This window comes from Vulpes lagopus, chromosome 21, assembly GCF_018345385.1.
Source record: "Vulpes lagopus strain Blue_001 chromosome 21, ASM1834538v1, whole genome shotgun sequence".
NCBI lineage: Eukaryota > Metazoa > Chordata > Mammalia > Carnivora > Canidae > Vulpes > Vulpes lagopus.
This window is the reverse complement of record NC_054844.1, coordinates 31,187,491-31,208,934: the sequence shown is the minus strand read 5'-3', so window position 1 is coordinate 31,208,934 and position 21,444 is coordinate 31,187,491. Positions and strand designations below refer to the sequence as shown.

General features: G+C 37.2%; 1 non-coding gene across 1 annotated transcript; it reads right to left on the bottom strand.

Moving 5' to 3' along the window:
- Window positions 1-21,074: 21,074 nt before the first annotated feature.
- On the bottom strand, window positions 21,075-21,217 carry LOC121480427. Its single transcript, XR_005984955.1, has one exon. It is a non-coding gene; the product is annotated as a U4 spliceosomal RNA (small nuclear RNA).
- Window positions 21,218-21,444: the final 227 nt, after the last annotated feature.

Below are 21,444 nucleotides of genomic sequence, written 5' to 3'. Positions count from 1 at the left end.
ACAACCAAAGTGGTTAGGGGAGAATCAGACTTTGAAATATTCAGGGCATAAAGCAACAAGGGTAGCTCTTGCTTCAGTTCTTAGAGGCCTGTTACTAGGAAGTTGATTTTTATGGTGTCTCCTTGTTCAGTGGTTGGAAGATACATTTTTACGATTCTTCCCCTGAACCAGGGTTATGGTTGGGTTTGTCACTGCGGGATCATACACTACATATAATAGGGTCTTTTGTGAATGGGAGGAAGGAAAAATGATGCCACCCAAAGGGGAGGGAGCTTTCCTGAGTGATTTTGTACTTTGCACCACTGTTCAATCCTTTTTTAAAATTCAGCAACAGGACTGAACCCTGGAAAACTATATAGCCAATGTTTAGTCCATCCAAAAGCCTAGAACAAGGCACCCATACGAGTGGATCTTAAAGGAAGCATTCTCACCAAGTCATTTGTGGGAATCTACCCAGAGGGCGTGAGTTGCAGTCCCACCTCTGTGGCTCACTGATGGTAGGAACTGGGTTAAGTTGCTTATGTCTTCCTGGTCTGCAATTTCTCTTGTGCAGAGAGGGACGATGATACAGGCCTGCCTGGGCACAGACTTCCTGTGTGCATCTCATGAGAAAATAAATTTTCTGGGAAGTTCTGAAATACCATTGAATGTGCAATAGTAGTAGTAGTAGTAGATTTTCCATGTCTTAAAACTCGAAAGCTAGCAAGGTGGTTAGTGCTGTGTTGAGTAGGCAGTCACCTTATTCTAGTGCTTCCCTGGTGAGTTAAACTGATTGAGCTGTTTGTTATCTTAGCTAAAGCTGAACATAGGTGTCCACAGAGATTTAGTCTCTTGGATCCCAATTTCTTCTATCATTGATCAGCTGATATTATAAGCTTATCAGAGCTAAGAAATATTTAACAGAATGTTGGTAGAAGCCAAGTTCTTTGATTATATATTTTCATCTGAAATTCTTGATTTTTCTACTTGCCTTTTATTCCCTCATAGCTATTCTTTTTTTAAAAAAATATTAGTCACACAGAGAGAGAGAGAGAGAGGCAGAGACACAGGCAGAGGGAGAAGCAGGCTCCATGCACCAGGAGCCTGATGTGGTATTCAATCCCGGGTCTCCAGGATCGCGCCCTGGGCCAAAGGCAGGCGCTAAACTGCTGCGCCACCCAGGGATCCCCATCATAGTTATTCTTTTGGCTCAAAGGAAATTATAAATTCATTTTCCATCTCTTTCCCAAATTCTGGTCCTCCTTTAGTTTGACTCCTGTACTTTGAGTTTCTGAAGCTATGGATTACATCAGACAGTGAGAGGGCCATCAGCCTTGTGTATAGCTACTCTGTCCAGTTTTGACAAATGTATAGTGTTGCTTCAAGTTTCCATGTCATTTAGGTTTCCTGTGACTAACCAACCCCACAACCGCAGCTAATTTAAGAATGTTTCTCCCACTCAGCTTTTTATAGCTCCCTCCTACATTTGTTACTAAGAAAAAAATTTAGGCAAATATCACATCTTGAGTCATGAGGTATGTGTCTCATGAGAAGTCCTTGAATTTCAAAGGAAATTTCAGGGTGAATCCATAGACAATCCCCTCTGAAGCTTCTTGGGCTGCAAAAGTGAAAACCACTTACTCAGCTTTTAAGCTTTGAATTAAAAGACATGGCATTTCCCGAGTCTACAAACAATTGATATGAGGATCACTGTAGCCAATCATAGAGGAGAAGGGAATTCAGTGAGAAACCTGTCCAGCCCCTTTGTTGATTGAATGAGAAAATGGAGCCCTAGAGACACTAGCTGGCTTTCTTAAAGTCATATGGCTGGTGCTTGGGTACAAAGCTGGAGTCAGAGTGCAGGTGTTCAGCACAGAGCAGTGCCTTTTGTACCACTTTATGGAGCCCGACTAAGCTCTTTGATGCTTCATATGCTGGGCTTTGAGAAAGCCTAAGAAATGCAAGAATTTTGCCCTTTTGGGTACTTCCTTTTCCTGTAGAGTCTGGTCTGTTTGACAACTAAGGAAATGTCAATCAATGCAAGTGTCTATAAATTCGCTTCCTGCTGTGAAATTTGGGCTTTTTGAAGGCTAAACACAAATGGAAAAATGCAGCCAAACTTTTCAAACTGTTATCAAATCAGAAGAAAAGAAATTTTTTTTTTCATCTCAGCAAACAGCTATATTGAGAAATGCCAACTTGAAAATAATTTATGAAAAGCAAATTAATTCTTCCTACTTCTCAGAACTGATTTCTTTAACCTCTGTGCCAAGTGCATCTTTCTAATTAAATGACTTTGGGTAGATCAAAGTATCTGATTATTTGTTTAAGACTAAAGAGATTTAGCCATGTCTTTGTTTAGTACCTGAGTCCGTGCTTAGTACTAATAAACTTTTTGGTTGACAAGGAAATTTTTTTTCTCTCTAGTTAATAGATCCAAAATTATGAGAATCAAACAGACCTCAGTCAATGGAAAATGTGAATAGCTGCTGAGGGCTAATCTTCAGTAGCCCTCAACTCCTTATTTACCACTTATTTATAGATTGGGCTCAAAGGAGCATCTGGGTGGCTCAGTAGTTGAGCATCTGCCTTTGGCTCAGGGTTCTGGGATCGAGTTCCATGTCAGTCTCCCCACAGGGAGCCTGCCTCTCCCTCTGCCTCTGTCTCTTTCTGTGTCTCTCATGAATAAATAAATAAAATCTAAAAAAAAAAAAGATTGGGCTCACAGCTTGCAAAGAAGAATTTTTCTAAACATGTTGGAGGATTATTCTGGTGGCAATTTTTACTTCTGCTTCTTTAGAAAAGACAGATTATAAATGTAGGACTATCTTCCCAATCTAAAAATAATATTAAGACATTACTTGAAGCTAATTGGTAATAAATTTGAATCACACTATAACCTGTGATGCGAGCATCATGGGTCATTGAAAAGAGTTGTGGATTTGGAAATGGAGCAGCTGACTGAGAAATCTTGGGAAAGTTCTAGAAATTCACTGAACTTCAGTTTCCCATCTGTTCAACAGAGGTTAAAGTTCTTATCAACAGAGTTGCTTAGAGGATTTCATGAAAGAAGGCTTTTGAAGAGATCTAAAAGGACCTAGTGCATAAGCAATAAATAAATGAAAAATTATTCTAACATAAAAAATCTAATCCGATGTAAAATAAAATAAGAAAAGCTAGATAGGGTTGAGATCAAGTAGGTAGTAAAGGCAAGCTTTCAACTTTCTTACTCCTCAGAATATTTTAATGTTCTCTTTTAATGAAGTTCTATTAAGGTAAAATTAATAATGTAATTATGTTTTGTTAGCCAACCCGGTGTCTATTACATCTTGGCTTTAATTAAGCATTTGGCTGGTGTGGGTTCTATGAGTGCTGTTGAACAGATCAAAAGGAAAAGACTCAGATCTCAAGTAAGAAGTGAAAGTCATTTAACTTATGTCAGGTTCAGGTATACATGATTAGAAACAATGATCAATTCTAAAAGTTTTCTTCAAAGCAAACCTAAAATGGACATTTGAAAAAAGTTAGAAAATACTTCGTTAGGGGTCCCTGGGTGGGTCAGTCCGTTAAGCACCTGCCTTCAGCTCAAGTCATGATCCCAAGGTCCTGGGATGAAGCCCTGGGTCAGGCTCCCTGTTCAGTGGAGAGCCTGCTTCTCTTTCTCTCCTCCCTGCTTGTACTCTTCTCTTGCTGTTCTCCGTCACTGTCTCTGTCTCTCAAATAAATAAATAAAATATGAAAATTAAGGCTCCGAAAACTAAAAGAAATTGAAAAGAAAATTAAGTTCAGGAGAAATAAAGTCATCGGTACAGCTTAGCTAGCAGCAAAAGCTGAACTGCTGTTACCCAGGGTGCCTTGTTGGCAGTATTGCTTTGCAACAAAAGCATGCGGAAGGTAGTGACTCGGACAGCTGGCCTCATACGTGTAGCATATGCTCAGGCGATAGAATTGTAATGGCCTCTTTTCTTACTAGATCTGTTCTAAACACATATATCTAAACACCCACACCTCCAGCCCAAATCTATATCCTAATTTCTGGCATAAATTCTCTATTCTGATCAAACCTATCCTCTGGCATATATCTTCCTCATTCTTGCCTGTGCTTTGCCCATGTTTCTGTTTGCAACCCATCTAAGGCAAGTTCTACTTCTCAGTTCTATGACATTTTTCAGCTTACTGTATCCTATTCTAGTCTTCTCTCTTTTACCCCCAACTTTATGGCACTTTCTATCTCTTCCAGGCATTATCGTCTGACCACAGAATTCAGTATTTGTACGGTGTGTATAACTCTTTATCCCCCGCCCCCAGCAAACTTCTTGTGGGCCTGAATCCATACTATATATTTAATTAATACTTATTATTTTTATTAAACTGAATAAAGAATAAAATTGTATATCAAAAATCTGGATATTTCCTTATTTTAAAGATTTATTTATTTGAGAGAGAGAGAAAGAGAGAGAGCAAGCTTGGAGCAAGGAGGGCCAGAGGGAGAGGGAGAGAGAGAATCTCAGGCAGACTCCCCACCTAGTGCAGAGCCCAACATGGGATACCATCTCACCACCCTGAGATCATGACCTAAGCAGAAATCAAGAGTCAGATGCTTAACTGACTGAGCCACCCAGGTGCCCCCAGATATTTTTAATTGCATTTCTATTTCTTATATATTACTCTGGATATTTCTTATTGCGTTCCTATTTTTATTTATTTCTGATATTCAAAAATATGTTAATATGCAATAATATATAAGCTATCTGTCAGTATCTGGAAATGAGAATCTTCTTACCTCTTACTGGAAGTAATTATACCATCAGAAAATAAAGATTTTTATGCTGGCTTTGCTTCTTTACTTCCTGCTTCCCTCCTTTGTGTCTTCTCTCTGTTTGTCACATGATCTTTATTACCTGCGTACTGTACCAGGCACTATGCGAGACAATTTACGTGGGTACCTTCTATATTTTCTCCATTTTTCATATAATTTCAAGTTTCTAACATTCTCTAAAACTTGACTGTTTCACCTGCAAAATGGAAACTATAATATCTCACAAAGTTATGGAAGGATTAAATGTCACTCCCTATACTCTTATAAAATAATCAAACTTTTTATAGTCTTTCTTGCTTACATCATCTCTTACTTGAAGGATAAATGGATAATGCCATAAAACCACAGGCAACTAGTTGTAGGAATAAGATATATCCCCTCTCTTTGTTATTTCAAAATTTCAGAAAGATTTCTAAATGCATTTTTAACTTAATCATATAACTATAATGAGTTTAATATTTTCCATACAAAGAAGCAGGGATGTCATTTATAAAATGCCAAGAATGAAGGTAAACTTATCTATGCCTGTACTAAGGATACACTCTGTAGAAGTGGCATGCTTATCTTTGTGTTTTGAGATTCCATTAGAACATAGGTAGGTTGAGGCACCTGGATGGCCCAGTTGGTTAAACGTCTGCCTTTGGCTCAGGTCATGATCCCAGGATCCTGGGATCGAGCCCCACATCAGGCTCCCTGCTCAGTGGAGAGTCTGCTTCTCCCTCTCCTTCTGCTGCTGCTCCCTGTGCTTGTGTTCTCTTGCTCATGTTCTCTCAAATAAATAAAATCTTAAAAAAAGGACATAGGCAGGTCAAAGTAAATTAATATATAAATCTGTAATCCACTTTTTTCCTCTGGCCTTTTCAAATAATAGATTGATTTTTAATTCTTTTTTTTTTTTAATTTAATCTCTTCTTCTGAGGCATTAGACACCTTTGGCTTTTAGATTTTCTATCAATTTCACAATCTGAAAAGACTCAGGGGGAGTCATCTTGTTGTTTAAGACTTGAGATGACAAACTTTACATCCTAGAAGAATGATTAGTAATGCCCTAACCATAGTTCTTTTTGAGCAAATTCTAGGAGCACTGTAAGAGTCCAGGCGGCTGCTAGTACACCTTTTTCTTTGGAAAGTTGTAAAATTGAGGAAACAGCTATTCTGAGCAATTTCTTTTTATATAACTGAAGACATTAACTTTACTGTCTCTGTTAAATACTTTCACCCATAATTACATCCCATCATCTCATTTTTCTCTAAGCTGTTGCACCCAGACAAGCTTCATGTTCTGACCTTTCTCTATGCTCTGCTATAGCCCATTTATCTAGAAAGATGGGATTTTTCTTTTCTTTTTTCTTTTCTTTTGCTTATGAGCAATAGGCACTTGATTTATGGAAACAATTGCAAATTATTATTATTGCCAAATTTCTATCATGTTGAAAAATGAAAAATAAAAACAATAAATCAACCCTGGTCTTCTAGTTCAGAACAAAGAATTACTAACTTCATGATTTAGGAGAAGAATGTGAGCTGAAAATTCTGTTTCTTGTATCTGTCTCTACTTTTTATATGTGTATTGGGGGCAAGTTTCCTCCCTGAGCTTCACTTTTATCTTTAGTAAAACAGGAAAGATACTTCACAAGGATTTGATTACATACTGACTGACAAGAGACTGATCCATAGTAGGTTCTCAATAAATATTGGTTGTGCTTTGCAACTAGGTTTCACTAAAATGTCTCATGTTTTATAATGGATTATTTTAAAAGCTCCCATAGGTTTTTTTTATTTCTCTAGTGTTAACAGTGTTAGTTGTCCAAGAATGATGAATTTTGGATCTCTCTGATTTTCGATTTCTGCCCAGAAAAATACAAGCCAAAGAAATGTTAAAGCACTGGAAACCATGTTTTTCTATATTTGAGTCTGGCAATACAGTGTTCCAGACACAAAAATTCATCAGGTTCTGTTAGAGTCATTCCCAATCCAAGGCTTATTCATTCAACTTATGCAATGAATTTGAACAAGGATCTGTAACCTTGGGTCTATGTATGAGTTTTAGAACCTTTGTGAACCTCATCACAAGGTTGTATTGACTTCGCATTCTTCAAGAGGCAGGACCCATGGCTTCTATCAGACAACCGAAGGTCTTGAGCTAAAAGCTGTTAAAAATACTACTTATTTACGTTTTCAAAAGTACGGATTGCCTAGGCACTTTGGAACCAGGCAGTCAAAATTCTAAATTTAACAAAGCTATTATAAAATAATTGAAGGAAACCAGAGCTCTGAGTTTTTAGAATGAATATTGGTAACATTACTTCTCAAAGATGTGTCAGTAAGGGGAGGGGGGTTTGTGCTGGGTGGAAGGTAAGCAGGCTATCACAGAAGGTAGACCTATTAGGTATAGCTGGGTACAGAATTACTGATCAGAAGCAAAATGTTTTTGTAAACTTGGAAAGGGTTCCATAGCCTGTGATGTATGTTGAAAACAAAGCTGGTCTTTTTCATTGTTAATCTTCCTTTATTTTGCCCAAAATCTTAACATGGGAGATACATTTCTTTCCACTAAGAAGGCTGAGTTCTAAAAATCTATATTAAGATAGATATTTCTGTAGAAATGATTCTTTAAAGTCTGTTCTGTGAGCTCCATCCTAAATAGATATTTATCACATATTAAAACTTAAAAAGAGAAGAGTCTAAAAAAGATAAAATATTGACATAAATAAATTGAAGTCAGAGTATAAAGTGGCAAGAGCCACAGAAAATTATAAATTAAGAAGGGATTAAAGATGAAGAGAAATTATTACCTAATTAGGTAGTGAGGTTGAGGATTCTATAGAAGAAGCCACGTATGAACTAGCCTTTGAAAGATGCAAGGTATTTGAATATGTTGATATTGGGTAAAAAAGCCTTTTAGGAAAAGGAAACCTTGTATTTAGGAACATTGAGGTGTGGTCCTGGGGTCCCGGGATCGGTTCCACATCGGGCTCCCCACATGGGGCCTGCTTCTCCCTCTGGCTATGTCTCTGCCTCTCTCTCTGTGTCTCTCATGAATAAATAAGTAAAATCTTAAAAAAAATAGTAAGGAAAAACTCAAGGAAAGATAATTCAAAAGAAACACTTCTAGATCCTTAAAACGATAAAGAAGATGAGACTGATGGTCTCTCCGGTTGGATGCTGGCCTGTCCCACACTTCACTGTTAAGGGGAAGGTGACATTAGAAAATTTCAAGCGTGGACCTGAACATTTTACAAGGGTGAAACTGAAGATACAGTTCTATTCTCATTTGATACTGGCATCTGGTATAAATATAGAATATAGGTATTGCCCTAAAGGATCACCATTGGCTTTGCCTTGCAAAATAGGCCATTTGCTTGAGCATGAAGGAAGGGAAAGACCTGATGAAGTTCAGGAAGGCAAGTCCTTTAGTATCATAGAATTGTTAAGTATGGTGACTAGTCATGTAAATGTTTCATTTTGTTATGTTTTACTTTTACATCTGCATCTGATTTGAAGGGAATAATTAAAAGATGAATTTGAGAAATAAAATTTATTCTGTGGGGAGTAGAGTGAAGGGAAGGTCCTAAGATCAGTGAGACATCTTATGTTTTCTCCATTAATAAATGGAAATGACCTTTTCAAATTACTTATTTCTATAATTATTCAATATAATGAAAGAATACCCAACATAAAACTATATAATCAAATTGGACTGTCTTGTTAATATGCATACCCTTATTGGGAGTAGGGATAGGGACATATATTATGGGAGTAGGGACAGAAGAATCTAAGTGAGTGTCTGTGATGATCCATTACTTGTCTTTTAGATATAGATCCTCTCTCTCTCACTCTCCTAAGGCCGCATGGGCCATTATTGTGGGCTGGATCCAGTAGGTGGGCCCTCATCGGAGCAAAATTCAGAGCAGAGATTCAACCTACAAGTGTTTGGAGAGCAGAGAGATACACATCCACTGTGGGAGCAAGTAGCATCATGCTACAAAAGCTCAGAGCTTTTATAATCCTAATATCTTGATCTAAGATATGATTACTGCACGCGTTGGCACAGCTACCTCCAACCAACCGGCTATAAGCTTCACTTATATAACACAGTGGGGAAAAATTGGTTTGCTCAGGGTATGTAAGTTACAATGACTATTTCTTTTTTAGTTTATTGGTGCATATTTACATACCGGAGAATGATAGTTACTTGAATTTGTATGTTGTACAAAAGTTGTGGAAAGCAGATTTCTGTCTTTTCACCCACAGACCTAAATAGTATTCTGTAGGAGTGAGTCATTACTGGTTTTTAGTAACTCGTTGAAAGTTGGAAGTATACATTGGGGTTGCCAATATAACCAGTTGCTTGTGAATGAATTTTTAATGAGAGCCTGACCTGAGGATGTGAACAAATGATTGAAATTCAAATAGCTCGTCAGAAATACCAGTTCCGGATAGGCTAATATATGCAGCCTGAGGCTGGAAAAGACAACACAATTTATTCAGAGAGTTCACAGAGAGTCATAATAAGTTAATTCAAGACTTAGCTTCTACTAGCTTTGATGTATATTTATAAGGTCTTTCCTCTTTTTTCTGTCATTAGTTGATGAAATAAAATGTTTTATTAAATTCTGATTGAACTCAGAACTGGGTAAGGGTAATGGTATCTGTTAGGGGAGCAGAAAGCAGTTAGGGTTCCAAGCTCTAAGTCCTCAATTTACTTAGGATTCAGTGTCTATAAGATCTTTAAATTTTTTTTTTCCTAAGAGAATGTCTTGAAATAGCACAGAAGATGATTTGGCCATTGACTTCAAGACCTTGATAAGTTTATAGAGTATGAGAATGAGATCCATTTTTACTGTGAAGCATTTTGTGAGAGATCTCAGTTTGCAGAAAAAAAGCTTTCCATTGAAGTCCATAGGAATCCCACACATTAGGCCAGGACATTTCCTCACTCTTGGTCAGAAGGAAGAATTGATGTAAAGAGGATAGTGAGGTATTTATCAGATGAGTAACACAGTTTGGAAGAAAGCTTTCAAATCACATGTAGTTCCCAGTCTGTTGCTTAGCTTCCTGAGTTCTACTTCTTTCCTTTCAAATGTTCCCATAAAATATACATATGGGTTAAAAATAATTAATTATAATTCTCCTTTCAGTTGCTATAGCAATGGCAGTTCTTAATGCATCCTGTGTTCCTTCATGCCCTTCTGAATTAATTTAGCACAAAGCAGCTCAATTTTAGAAATAAAGTCCTTAGAAAATAGGTGTCAAGTATTATTACAGGGATTTTATGGTGTCCAGATGAGAGTCTACAGACTTACTGAGGGACCATGGCCTTGTGACTGTGCTTACAAGGTAGAGATGGCTCCTCCCCTGGGCCCCCTTTCCTACTATAAAGGTTCTATTTTGAGCAACCAGTGGGAGTACAGATTAAGAAATATATAGAATAATATCCAGAATCCTTTTTTTTTGTAATTGTATGCCAAAAAATGGATTCAGAATCTCTTTATTTTCCTCTTTCCCATCCCACTATATTATCTCTTGAATCATTTTTCTGATTCAAGGGAAAGGGAAAAATAGGAATATTAAAATTATTTTATTCAAAATGACTTCCAAAGTTCTGAAAAACAGAGTATTACTTTTGGCACTTAATGTAATTGAAATGTAGTAAATGATAGGCCATCTGACCATTCTAGTTAATAAATACCCTTCTTTAGTCGCTAAATTTGTCCCTATAGTTGTCTGTAATTGCATTTGAAGTAGACTATTTATTATTTACTAATAAAGTAAAACATTTCAAATGTTTATATATTTATAGATAATAATTTATTTAAAACTTCATGAAGTTAAGAATTTAATATTTTTTTTTACTTTAGGGGAAAATAGTTTAAATTTTATAAAAAAAAATAATAACCTAAATCTTTGATGCTACTTACTGGCATATGAGAAAGTCAAAATAACTAATTGAAAAAAAGGTTTATATCATCTCTCTTTGATATTGACCATTTATTGTGGATTTATTATTTATTTGGATTTATTAACCAAAGTTTTAATTCAACTCTGAGTCATCTTTATTGAAATGAAATGGAACCCATTAATTAGAGCTCTAGTTGTTGTAAATAATGACATAACTTAAGAAATTCAACCCACTGTGTTTATTGAACTTTTCTGTTTCAGTTAGAGTTCAACCAGAGAAGCAGAACCAGTAGGAGATACATATGTGTTACAGTGTTTTGATCTATGTGTGAACTACTTGGCCCTCCAATACCTCTTAAGAATATCAGTTCTTTATCACTCTCACTGGAAACATACAAGAAAAGAAATTCTGGGAGATGTAGTTTGGCCTACCCAAGTTGACACATGACAAAGCCACCACATGTGATTTGAGATTTAAATACTTTCTTTCAGCCTTTAGGGATTAAAAAAAAAACAACATAAAATGCCTCGATCTACCTAAAGTTTCTTGCAATTGATCTTTTTTTAAAATGTAGCTTAGAAAATCAACCATTAGAACTATTAATAATATAAATTGGCAAACGCTAAACAAAATACTGCCTCTGAAAATAATGATCAATAAGCCATACATATATTAATATAAATCACACATATATGCCTTGTTATTTTTATTGAGCAATACAATCCAGTGCTTCAAGATCTATGAAATTCAACAGTTGGAGGAGTTTAAATACTGGCTTAGTGACCTGCTAATTGAATGAATTTAACCTCTGTTTCCTGCTATATAAAATACGGACAATCATACCTATTTCCTAGGATTGCTAGGTGGTTCATTGAGGTAACGTATGTAAAGCTCTTAGCATAGTGCCTGGGACACAGTAATTACTCAATAAATTATAATGATCATTATTAACAGTAGAATGTTCACCATTGTTTTGTAAACTGTTTTTTTTTTTTAAAAAAAAAAGTAAACTGTTTTTCAAAAAAAAAAAAAGTAAACTGTTTTTTTTTTTTTTTTGCTTTTACTTGAAAAATGGTGACTGATAGCTTTGACCCTAATTTTGTTCAAATGAAGTTTCTGACAGCACTCTGCCACAAGGTGAACATAGAGACACTAAGATACATTTTTGATTCCTCACTGATTTTTCAAGTCTATGAATTCTAAATCCCCAGAGCTGATATGAGCTTTCTGCTCTCACTCAGGGCTGATTGATTTCGAGTCCAGTGGGCAGCAGAGAGAAAAGCACCTGGTGGGCAGTAAGCAGGTGGAAAGTCCTGGTTCAGACAGAAGGCTGCTATTTCTGAACATGCACTTTTCTTGTCCTTGTCATTCCTGTGCAAAGCCGCTTTATTTGTAGATGGCCAAGAGCCTGAAGCCAAATAAAAAGCAAATGCAATTAGGAGAAATGGATGAAATTTCCTTATGTAAGATTAACTTTTTTTTTTTTAACTCTCCAGGCTGCAGAAATTGCAATTGTTTGTAGCAGGAACTAATAAGAACAAGGAAAATTATTTTGGCTCTGCACTATAAAATGAGTGAAAGAGGCAATCTGTAATCCACAGTGGGTTTGTTTCCTGTGGCTGGTGAAGAAATGTTGTGCTTGTATGGCCTTTGAAGCCATGAGGATGAACTCAAATCCCTCTCCTTTCTGTCAACACTATCTATTCTAGGAGAGCCATTCTATTCTAGGGAAACAAATCTAAAATTTGGTTAATATAGATTTAATAAAACTCATTCTTATATTAAGGCATTTTAAGAGCATGGAGCTATGTATGTAGCATAAGGGAGATGGTGATGAAGAAGAGACTTTTATCCCTTACTTCTCAGCAATGCACATCAAACATTCCTAAAGAAATATTGAAAAATAGAGGATGACTTCAATCGTATTTAGGGGGGAGTGAAAGTTATTAGACTTGGAATCAGAACATCTGACTTTGGGCTACATTTTGCCCCCTATTTTTCAACCTGGTTCTAATCCTTTACAGCATAGGACTATGGATCCCTCCAATATAATATAGGGACCGTAACATGTGTTTCTGTTTATCAAATAGAAGATTAAAGGATATAATAAAACGCTACACAGGTATGTAGAGATAGTAGTGGCAGTACATACTCTGTCCCTAAATGAACATTGTTTTAGTTTCTACAACTAAACTAATAACTAAGAAGAAAAAATAGAACTAAGGAACTGGAATATGTCTCAAAATAAATATTTGAATTTACTTTGCAACATACTGTTATTTGTAGGGTTGGCATTTACAGGACATGGCTAATGAGTTTAATGCTTTTTATTTAATGTTATTTATAATATTTTATACCATGTATATAATGTTATCTGTAATAATTATATGTTGTTTGTAGTGATACTGCTCCATACTTCTGCCCTAGATGCCTAGAGAATTCTGGATGAGTGGAAGGTAGCGTGGCGGTTCTGATGTTCTTCTTTTAGTATTGAGGAATGCTCATGACATATATTAGAACTAATGGGACAGGGAAGCGGTCACATATAATTTCAGCTACTGTGGAACAGTAAAAACCAGATTTCCTAACTTCCTTAGATGTTCTGTACTGCTTCCTACTGTTTGGTGTACTCTGGCTTTTTTCATTTTTAATCTAACCTCACTACCAGTCTGAACTTGTGCTCTCCAAGGCTCTGGTTTGTAGGCCTTGAAGTATACCCTGTTGTTCTTACAGCTTTGTAGCATGGCTGCTCCCTTCTCATTTCTTCACTCTTTTAGGGGGTGGTGTTTGCTGTGCTATTGAGTGGGTGCAAATAAAACATTCACTGGTTATTACAAGGTGAGAATGAAACAAAATACCTTTAAAAGATAGCAGCAGAGACTGACATAAAACGTGCTCAAACAAAAATCACTTGGCAAAGGGCTAGGAGAGTCAGCCAACAAGGGCTTTGGTGTGCACAGAACACAGAAGACAAGACAAATCTCATCTGGTGATGGAGGGACAATGCATAGACACAATCTCTGCTCCCAAGGACTCACTACTAGTGTAGTAATTCTTAAATCTAGTTCTGTTCCCGTCACCCAGAGGCCCTTAAAATACAGTGGTGTGTGTGTGGGGGGTCTACCCTCAGGAATTCTGCTTGAATTATTCTGACTCAACTGATTGAGGATAGAGCACTGGATAGAGCACATATTTTTAAAAGCTTTCCTTGTGATTTCCATGGTCAGCCAGGTTTGAGATTCACAATTCTTATCACTGCTGATTTTATTTAGTCTTTTATGTGCTACCAAATCAGAAAAATCACAAAATCTCCTTTTTTTTAAGGGGAGGAGGGGCAGAGGGAGAAGAATAGAGAACCTTAAGTAGGCTCAATGCACAGGACCCTGAGATCATGACCTGAGCAGAAATCAAGAGTACCATGCTTAACAGACTGAGCCACCCAGGTGCCCCAGAAAATCTCCTTTTTTGACTCGGTGTCCCCATCTGTGAAACATGGATGATATGGGTAACTTTTCATTCATTCATTCATGTCAGAAACATTAATGAAAGTCATAATCTGTGTAAGACACTGTAATAGAGTCAAAGAGAGAGATGAGTCACAGAATCCACTATAAAATAGAGGTTCAGAGCAAGAAAACTTTAAAATTGGGGACCTGAAACAGCTTTGGTTGCCAAATTTCTGTACACAGCAGACAGGAACTCTGTGCAAATTGATTGATTAAATCAGTTCCTGCACCTGAGCGGCTGAATGCTTCTGGCAAGCAATCACATGACAGTGCTGACAAGTATCCCTTTAATTTAATCTCCAAACATACTACCCAGTCTGGCAATCCCACTAAATGTCCTAAACTAGTGTATTTCCAGTCCTACTCATAGAGACTGTTATCTCCCACTTTTTCTTCTAAAACTTCAACACCACTCCCCAATGTTCAGCTGTTGATGTGGCTTATCATCTTACAGAGAAAAATAGAGGCAGAAAATAGAATCAATTAAGAAGGGAATGCATTGTTTCCCAAGTACCAAGTCTATCAATTTACCTGCACACATGCTGATATGTTTGCCTTTCTTCCTCTTAAGATTGTTCCTGCTCATACATGAGCCTTAACACTTCTCTTCATGTTCTTTTTTTTTCTTTTTTTGAGATTTATTTACTCATGAGAGATCTGGAGAAAGAGGCAGAGACATAGGCAGAGGGAGGATTCTGGGATCGCAACCTGATCCAAAGGCAGACACTCAACCACTGAGCCACCCAGGTGCCCCAGAAAATCTCCTTTTTTTTTAAGGGGAGGAGGGGCAGAGGGAGAAGAAGCTCCCTGTAGGGAGGTCGATGTGGAACTCAATCCCAGGATTCTGGGATCGCAACCTGATCCAAAGGCAGACACTCAACCACTGAGCCACCCAGGTGCCCCAGAAAATCTCCTTTTTTTTTAAGGGGAGGAGGGGCAGAGGGAGAAGAAGCTCCCTGTAGGGAGGTCGATGTGGAACTCAATCCCAGGATTCTGGGATCGCAACCTGATCCAAAGGCAGACACTCAACCACTGAGCCACCCAGGTGCCCCAGAAAATCTCCTTTTTTTTTAAGGGGAGGAGGGGCAGAGGGAGAAGAATAGAGAACCTTAAGTAGGCTCAATGCACAGGACCCTGAGATCATGACCTGAGCAGAAATCAAGAGTACCATGCTTAACAGACTGAGCCACCCCACCCAGGTGCCCCAGAAAATCTCCTTTTTTGACTCGGTGTCCCCATCTGTGAAACATGGATGATATGGGTAACTTTTCATTCATTCATTCATGTCAGAAACATTAATGAAAGTCATAATCTGTGTAAGACACTGTAATAGAGTCAAAGAGAGAGATGAGTCACAGAATCCACTATAAAATAGAGGTTCAGAGCAAGAAAACTTTAAAATTGGGGACCTGAAACAGCTTTGGTTGCCAAATTTCTGTACACAGCAGACAGGAACTCTGTGCAAATTGATTGATTAAATCAGTTCCTGCACCTGAGCGGCTGAATGCTTCTGGCAAGCAATCACATGACAGTGCTGACAAGTATCCCTTTAATTTAATCTCCAAACATACTACCCAGTCTGGCAATCCCACTAAATGTCCTAAACTAGTGTATTTCCAGTCCTACTCATAGAGACTGTTATCTCCCACTTTTTCTTCTAAAACTTCAACACCACTCCCCAATGTTCAGCTGTTGATGTGGCTTATCATCTTACAGAGAAAAATAGAGGCAGAAAATAGAATCAATTAAGAAGGGAATGCATTGTTTCCCAAGTACCAAGTCTATCAATTTACCTGCACACATGCTGATATGTTTTGCCTTTCTTCCTCTTAAGATTGTTCCTGCTCATACATGAGCCTTAACACTTCTCTTCATGTTCTTTTTTTTTTCTTTTTTTGAGATTTATTTACTCATGAGAGATCTGGAGAAAGAGGCAGAGACATAGGCAGAGGGAGAAGAAGCTCCCTGTAGGGAGGTCGATGTGGAACTCAATCCCAGGATTCTGGGATCGCAACCTGATCCAAAGGCAGACACTCAACCACTGAGCCACCCAGGCATCCCATCTCTTCGTGTTCTAAATCCATGGCATGCTCAGCTGTGGAAACACTTCGGCTGTCTCCATATGGCTGCATCGTCAACTTATCCCTCTCTACCAGGTCCTTCCCATCAGCAAAGCTGCATTAGCAGCCCTTGATCAAAACGAAACGAGACTGTCCTCCTAGGAACCCGCATCCTCCTCCAGCTATTCACCCCATCCTCCACTCCTGTACTCTGGAACTTCTTAACCCTGTCTGTCTGGGCCGTCTCTACTACCTTTCCTCTCAATCTTCCCCCACATTCCAGTTGGGCTGTTATCCTCACCACTCTCTAAAAACATCTTGTCAAAGTCACAAGATAGCTGTCAGGTCTCTGTTCTCATCTAAGTCAAGCACACAGGTGGCCACTCTTAAAAGACTCCTCCTAGTGTGTCTGACACCATGTTGCCCTTGGCTATCCTGCTTGTTTTCAATCTCTGTTGCTGATGTTTTATTTTTTAAATTTTATTTATTTATTCATGACAGACAGAGAGGCAGAGATAATAGGCAGAGGGAGAAGCAGGCTCCCTGCAGTGATCCTGATGCGGGACTTGATCTAGGGACCCCAGGAGTATGACCTGAGCCAAAGGTAGATGCTCAACCCCTGAGCCACCCTCAGCAAGTGCCCTCTTCTGCTGATATTTTAAATGTTGAGTCACCCAAGGTTAGTCCTAGGTTCCTTTTAGGTCTCTAACTGAACTCTCTCTTGTCATATCTTCTGGTTCCATGACTTTAAATGCATTTCGTACTGGCTAACCCCTCAAGTGCATACATCTACCTTTCTTATGCCTGGTGCTCTCTCCCCACAAACCTGCTCTTCCTTTTCTTCAGTCTTTTCCATTTCAGTTTATGGAATTAACTGGCCCTGTCCTTCAACTCCACAACTAAATTGCATGGTCAGTTCCTTTTTTTCCCTTCTTCTTACGACATGAAATGGATTAGAAAGTTCTGTTAATGGTGTCTTCCAGTCTGACTCTTTCAGTGTTACCTGAGACCTCCTTGGTTCAAGCCACTCTCACCTCCATTTGCACAATGCACCAGCCTCCTAAATGGTTTCATGGCAACCGCTTTCGCTTTTCTGTAATTGATTTTCCAGAGTTGCCAGAATGATTTTTTTTAAAAAAAGTAAATCACATCTTATTAACTCACTTTAATGGCTTCAATTGCAATTTCAGTATAATCTGTCTCCTTTCAAACAAATATTTTTTTTTTAAAAAAGGACATTTTGGAGAAAATTGAGGAAATGTGGATGAGTATTTGAGACTATTAAAGGATTATGGTTAATTGTGTTAAGTGTTAGGCATTTTGGTTATGGTAAGAGATTGACCTTGTTTTTAGGTAAATTTACAGGTGAAATAACATGATTTTAGGAATTTCCTTTAAAATGCTATAGTATCTCATCCCCATGAAAAAGAAAGAAAATAAAAAAAGAAAAGGTAAAGATGTGTGGCAAAATAATAATTATTGATTGTGTTCACATGAAAGTTTACTATATTCTCTACTTCTGTATGTTTGACCATTTTCATAATATAAAATTGAAAAAAAGACAATGAAAAATTTTCCAGTTTTTCATTATGGCCTTAAGTGGTTGAATATCTGCCTTCTTCTGTGATCTTATATTCTATTCTCCCTTTTGTTTGTTCAGGTACATCTGCCTTCTTTGTCTCCCTGCACATTTCCACCTGTAAACCTTCTAGTCACTATGTCTGAGTACTCTACATGGTGACTTACTGCCAGAGAGGATTTCCCTGCCCATTCCCTGACCCTCACCTCCACATAGTCTATTTTTAAAAGATTATGCTTCTTTGTTTACATGTTTATTTTGATTTTCTTCTATTAGAATTTAAGCTCCACGAGGGAGGCAACTTGGATCTAAAACAATGCATAGTGGGTACTTAATAAATACTTATAAATTATGAAGTAGACATCGCTATTTACCTCGTGTTAAGAATGAGGAAACTAAGGCTGTAAAAATTACGTGATTTCCCTAATGTCACATATTAAAAGGCAGAACTGAGATGTGAGCTCAACTTTTTCTGATTTGGGAGCCTTTACAGTTCTATTATATTACTTCCTGGTCGAATGGATTAAGAGCAGGGAGAGGGAAGGGCCCTGGGAGCATAATCACCCACTCACAAATTTGAAAGAATTGCCTTTTGAGGCATATGCTTTGGGAGGATATTCATGATTTGATTATAGTCTCAAAGGAGTTTTTGAGCCCCCCCATTTTCACCATTGTTTCTTTGGTTGCTACCAAGGGAGCAACTTGCAATGTTTGATGCTCAATATATAGGAATTTTAAACTGTTTGCAGACTAAAGCATTGTATTCTCCAGTCCTGAAGACCTGCACTTGTGAGCACATAACTTTTTTGGATTTAATAACTTTCTTTTTCTTTTTTTTTAAACAGGCTTTTGGGCATCCCTTTATGTCTTCATACTGGTCTCTGGATTTCAGCTGTGTCTGTGGAGCTATAATAGCATAGATTGCTGAAAAAAAGGCAGTTGAATGTTTCAGATAGAATGATATTCCTAAGTAAGTGTACCCCAAATCATATGGTAAGGATGTAGAGCAAGAAGAAAATGAGAAAGTATAGTGATTATACTGTAACACACATACACACACAGAGGTCACAAATGGAACTGGTATCATTTTTGTGTATTATTTTTTCAGTTTTCAATAAAAGAATCATTTTCATTCTGTTTTCTCACAGGAAGAGAAAGTTGTTTCACAATGAAATGTTTGACTGCAGACAAGAGAGATTGTTAATTTTATAAAATAATGTTTCTATTTTCTTAATGTAATGATAGAACATGTCACTATATATTGTAATTCGTACATGACTTAATGAGGCTAGAAGTTTATGGGCAAAGTTGTCTTTTTCTTTAAGAATAGCTTATATCAAGTCAAGAAATATATATTTGTTACCTAACTGACATAATTAACAGGAATGCATAAAGAAAAATATTTAAATACAAATATAATAGTAAAAAGTTTAACAAGGGAAAGAGATTTGGTGTTGGGTCGTTAAGTGTGGAAAAGACAGAATATAGAATCATAGACATTTTTTCCCCTTGAATCATTTTAAGACTTGATTTTTAAGAGGAACAGTGACTAAGAATTTACGGATTATAACAGTTCATTTTATGGAACGTGGGCCAGCATCCAATTAAGTGGCTTACCCTGGCTTTTTGTAGCTACTGAGAGTAGAATCCAAATTTCTTGACTGCATCATCCAGGGCTTTTCCCACCATTTCACAGCCTTATCTTATATAAAAAGCAACAAATAAAAAACATAGGAAAGGTTCCCTGCAAAAGTAGCATGAGTATTAAACTGATCTACTTATGTAACTTTCAAGTAAAGAAAATTAGAGGTTTTAATTAGAAGCAGCTGATCACATTGTTAAATTGACTTTGTTTGGGTTGACATGTTGTAGCACTAAAAGTTGATGGAAATAGATAGCTGTTATATTTGTAACCATACTTAAAGGGTGGGAATATCTTAATGTATGTAATATAAAACACACTGTTTATATGAATATGAGGGATTATTATTTCAACAATTTTTGGAAAATTTACATTTAAATATCAACTATCAGGGACACCTGGGTGGCTCAGCGGTTGAGCATCTGCCTTTGGCTCAGGGAGTGATCCCAGGGTTCTGGGATCAAGTCCCACATCGGGCTTCCTGTGTGGAGCCTGCTTCTCCCTCTGCCTATGTCTCTGCCTCACTCTCTCTCTCTCTCTCTGTGTGTGTGTGTGTGTGTGTTTCTCATGAATAAATAAATAAAATCTTTAAAAAATATATCAACTATCAGACTATTACCAATTACAACATTCTTAAGAATTTGTCAGGATCCCTTTTTGACAAAAGATGAACCTCAAGGTATTTATAAGCCCAGTTAACTTGGACAAGAAATGGAACTTTGGGTCAATAACTCAGATGGGGTCACACCAGCAATTGGGAATGTAAGCACCCAGAAGAGGAAACAAAAACTTCCTGTTGTATTATGATGCATATGGCATCAGTGAACTGCTATTACTTGGGTTCAGTTTTATAAAAAATATGTACAGCTTCTCTAGCTATATGGACTTCTGAGTATTTGGAACATTGGCCTAGATAATATGACTTTTTAAAAACTCATTTAAGTCCCATAGACTTAGTGAGAAATTCAAAGGGTATATTAATCCACAGTGTAACATTCTGAAAAAAAAAAACATTTTAATAATTATAACAAATTATACATAATGTTGATTGAGATTATATTGGAAAATTAGGTTTATGTAGACTGAAGAACACATATATATGAAGACATACATTTCTTAAGTGAAAAGAAATTCCTCACTTTTTTTCTTTTACATAATGGAAATATCTTCAGTGATTTTGCTGGTTATCAAAGTAGTACAACCTCATAAGAAATTATGCAATAGGGATCCCTGGGTGGCGCAGCGGTTTGGCGCCTGCCTTTGACCCAGGGCGCAATCCTGGAGACCCGGGATCGAATCCTATGTCGGGCTCCCGGTGCATGGAGCCTGCTTCTCCCTCTGCCTATGTCTCTGCCTCTCTCTCTCTCTCTCTCTCTCTCTCTCTCTGTGTGACTATCATAAATAAATTAAAAAAAAAGAAATTATGCAATACTTGCTTGTAGGAAGTAGAAAGTGACAGTCCTTCTTTATACCCCGAATACAGATTTTATCATTTCAGTTTTCTTCCAGATTTTTAACTACATGTAGTCATCTTCTACATCAATGGAAAATACAAACTATGACATTGTTATATATATATATATATATATTTTAAAGCCTTTTAAAAACTATAACAATATTGTATATACCTTTTTATGTTAATTCACATCAAACTATCTCATCTTTTTAATTAGCAATAATCGCGCCTCGGATAAACCTCATTGGCTACGATACTGCCACTGCGCAAAGCACTATCTCATCTTTTTAAATAGTTACATGATTTTCCACTGTTCCCACTTGAGGAAATTAAACAATCCCTAATGATAAATACTTTCTTTTTTCTAGTGTCTTAATATTCCAAACAATGTGCAACAAACATGATAGGACATAGTGTTATATCTACTTGCCTCATTATTACCATGTAAATTTTCAAAATCAAACTATTACACCTAAGAATTCACATATCAAATTTTTATAC